The sequence below is a fragment of the Diaphorina citri genome, unplaced genomic scaffold (genome assembly GCF_000475195.1).
Source record: "Diaphorina citri unplaced genomic scaffold, Diaci psyllid genome assembly version 1.1 scaffold2768, whole genome shotgun sequence".
NCBI classification, from domain to species: Eukaryota; Metazoa; Arthropoda; class Insecta; order Hemiptera; family Psyllidae; genus Diaphorina; species Diaphorina citri.
Window position 1 is genome coordinate 12519 of NW_007380185.1, and position 3066 is coordinate 15584.

The following is a 3066-nucleotide window of genomic DNA, read 5'->3' on the forward strand; positions in this document are numbered from 1 at the left end:
AATTATATTCATCATTACATAAGCTATTTTGCTACTCATCATTTTCTCACGAAGGCTGAGTGGGCCCGCACAGGCAGTCACGGAATCAAATCATTTGCAGAATACAATATTATGACCACACCCAGGAATCGAACCCGGGTCTCCAGTGTGAAAGGCGAGCGCAGTGACACACATGGGAGCTGGCCTAAGACGATACTAAGATAAATAACCTACATTGTTATTCATGATTCCATGTACTGTTTTTATATTTTTAGATGAAAAATAGATAGTGTAGTGCTCATATAATGTGATCAAAGTCTCACAGGATGTAAAACAAAAGGTTGTTAATAGTTTATTTGTTTAAATTAGCCAAAACTAACGTAGGTACCTATCTAATTAATTGCTCTAAGTAAAGTCCATTCAATAAACTTGAAAAGGCTTTAATTCAAGAAAGAACTTAAGTTACTTGGATTAGATAAAAGAGCCACTTCAAATCAAGAATAAAATCCCGTTTTTTTTTTCCAAATCAAATCTCAAATTCTTTTTTGGTAAAGCAGAGCCTTTTCCACACAGGAAAACATAGAATTATCAAGGTGCTTCTTGCAATCAATCTACATATTCAATAATCTTTTTAAACTGGTAATGCGCACTCGTCCCACTCGATTAAAGTAGCTGCTCTTTGTCCTCACAGGGCTAATGCCCCCCGAACTCTCGCAGCACAGAGCCGAAAACACCGAGATCCCGCCGTGAATCGAACCGCCAAGCCCTAGGTGTGATCTCTAGTCGCCGCGGAGGAGGGCAGCACTTTGAAATCGTCTCTATTATTCAAGCGGAATGACACATAAGTTGATCTGATCTGACCACATGAGTTGATTTTGATCCTCTTTTTTTTTGAGGTTTGACAGAGGGAACTTTAACTGCTATGGTCTTATCGTCCCGAAATCGAAGAGAGAAGGAAGACAGGATAGGAGAAAGCCAGCCGTTCCGAGAACGAACATTATCCCATCAGGATAAAATCCGCCCCGGGTGGGAATCGAACCCGCGGCCTAGCGCTTACAAGGCAGACGCACTACCAACTAAGCTCACTAGGCTGGCAAGATCCTCTTTTGATAAAACTTTTCATGGGAGTTTGCCTACAGAAGTTTAGGGAAAGTTCTCCCAATGGTGTTAATGAATTTATTTGATTTACTTAGACATCCTTTGTAAATACCATTTATTTAGTATAAACTTGTAAGTATCCAATGTTTAACATAACATTAAAGTAGACAGATAATTATTCTCCCAATGTAGTTCTGTGTTATTGTTCGATTGTGTTATTCTTGAGTTACCTATTCTGTTACAGTGTTTCTGATACCTTTCTACTGTTTGTTGGCATTCGTCTGTTTTTCTTGCATTTGCACTTAAATAGCATTTGCTCCAGGTTCTTTGATCTGAAGCAGAGTAAACTAGGGGCCAGTATGGTTGAAAGACAGTACATACCTACCTAGACCAACGAAGTAAGTTCGAAGGATTGTAGCGAAGAAGTGTGAAGAAAAAAGTGAGATAAAAGGGAGGGAGAAAGAGAAACGAAAGAAAAGAAAGGGAGAGAAATAAAAGGAGGGAGGGAGAGGGAGAGAGAGAGAGAGAGAGAGACGAAGGAAGAAAAGAGGGAGGTAGAAAATTGACTTTAATACTTGGCTGTACAAGTCTACAAGGCTTAGCGCTGTATCTGAGAAAGAAGAAAAATAGTGGAACGGGAGGAGGGAGGGAGGGAAGGAAGGGAGAGAGAGAGAGGAGAGAAAGAGGGGGGAAAGACAAAAGGAAAAGACGGGGAGAGACAGAAATAAAGAAAGGCAAAGGAGGTGAGAGAAGAAAATGGAAGAGCGAGGGAGGAAGAGAGAGAGAGAGAGAGGGAGAGAGAGAGGGAGAGGGAGAGAGAGAGAAGAGAAGGAGAGGGAGAGAGAGAGAAGAGAAGAAGAGATAGAGAGAGAGAAGAAGAGATAGAGGGAAGGAGAGGAGAGAAGAGAAGGAAAGAACGAAGGGAGGGAGAGAAGAGAGAGAGGGAAAAAGAGAAGTGACATAGGGAGAGAGAGAGTAATTTGAAATGGAAAATTATGCATTTGGCAGAATGTGAAGAGAAGACTGGTATGAAAAACCATTAGCATTTGTACATGCTGTATTCTATCTGTGAGAGAGAGAGAGAGAGAGAGAGAAAGAGAAGAAGAAGAAGAAAGAATGAGGGGAGACAAAAATAGAAAATAAACAAAGTCTGTGTAAAATCAAATGGTGCTCATAAAAATAGAAGAAGAAGAGGAGGAGGAGGAGGAGGAGAAGAAGGGATGGTGGAAAACTTGGAAAAGCAGAAAATTTCGTTATCGCTAGTCAAGTCACAGAATCGCATGCGTACATTTTGTTCGTACCGGGAGTGAGAGAAAACTTGCGGAAAACTTGCGAGAGAAAAATAATAGAGATTTACGTATTGGAATAACATAACAATGTGATGTGAGAATCTAATTGCAGAATTGAGAATCTAATAAGTATCCGGGAAATTAATAACAATACGTAATCAAGTAATAAAGTCATGACGAGGTGCGGGTGTCGGAAACACGTTCTAGTTCTACTGAGGTTTATAGAGTTTACCTATACGCTTTGCAATAAAAGTTATACGTTCGCGACGCGTGAGCAAAATAGAGAACTTAATACCTACTTGGAAAATAATAAAATAATTTTTCGAGGATTTTTATTTATTTTTATTTTTAGTGAGTGATTTTTTATACTAAAAAAAAGAGTGTCTTTTTTTAAAGTTCAACTTTGCACTGCTCCGAAGTGTAACAAGTGTCTTTAAACTTTAAAATCAACTCGTAGTGTATTGATTCAATAATAACGTACATAATGTGTAAGATACCTACCAAATTTGGTCAATCGCAAAAACAACCTATAATAATTTATTGTAGAGTAAATATTTGACATTTTAATAAAACAAAATAATTCGTAGAAATTATTATTAATAATAATCTTCTTCTTCTTCGCCTTTTCCCATGTTCAGATGGGGTCGGCGTTTGTCGTCGGCCTCTATCAGCTTTAGAGTGATCGCTTTGAGGCCAACTG

The 3066-nt window shown here is 38.8% G+C and overlaps 1 protein-coding gene across 2 annotated transcripts in view; it reads right to left on the minus strand.

Moving 5' to 3' along the window:
* Nucleotides 1–3066, minus strand: part of LOC103519517 (serine/threonine-protein kinase PAK 2) — a 25096-nt gene that overhangs the window by 8721 nt on the left and 13309 nt on the right. The gene's annotated exons all lie outside the window — the stretch shown is intronic.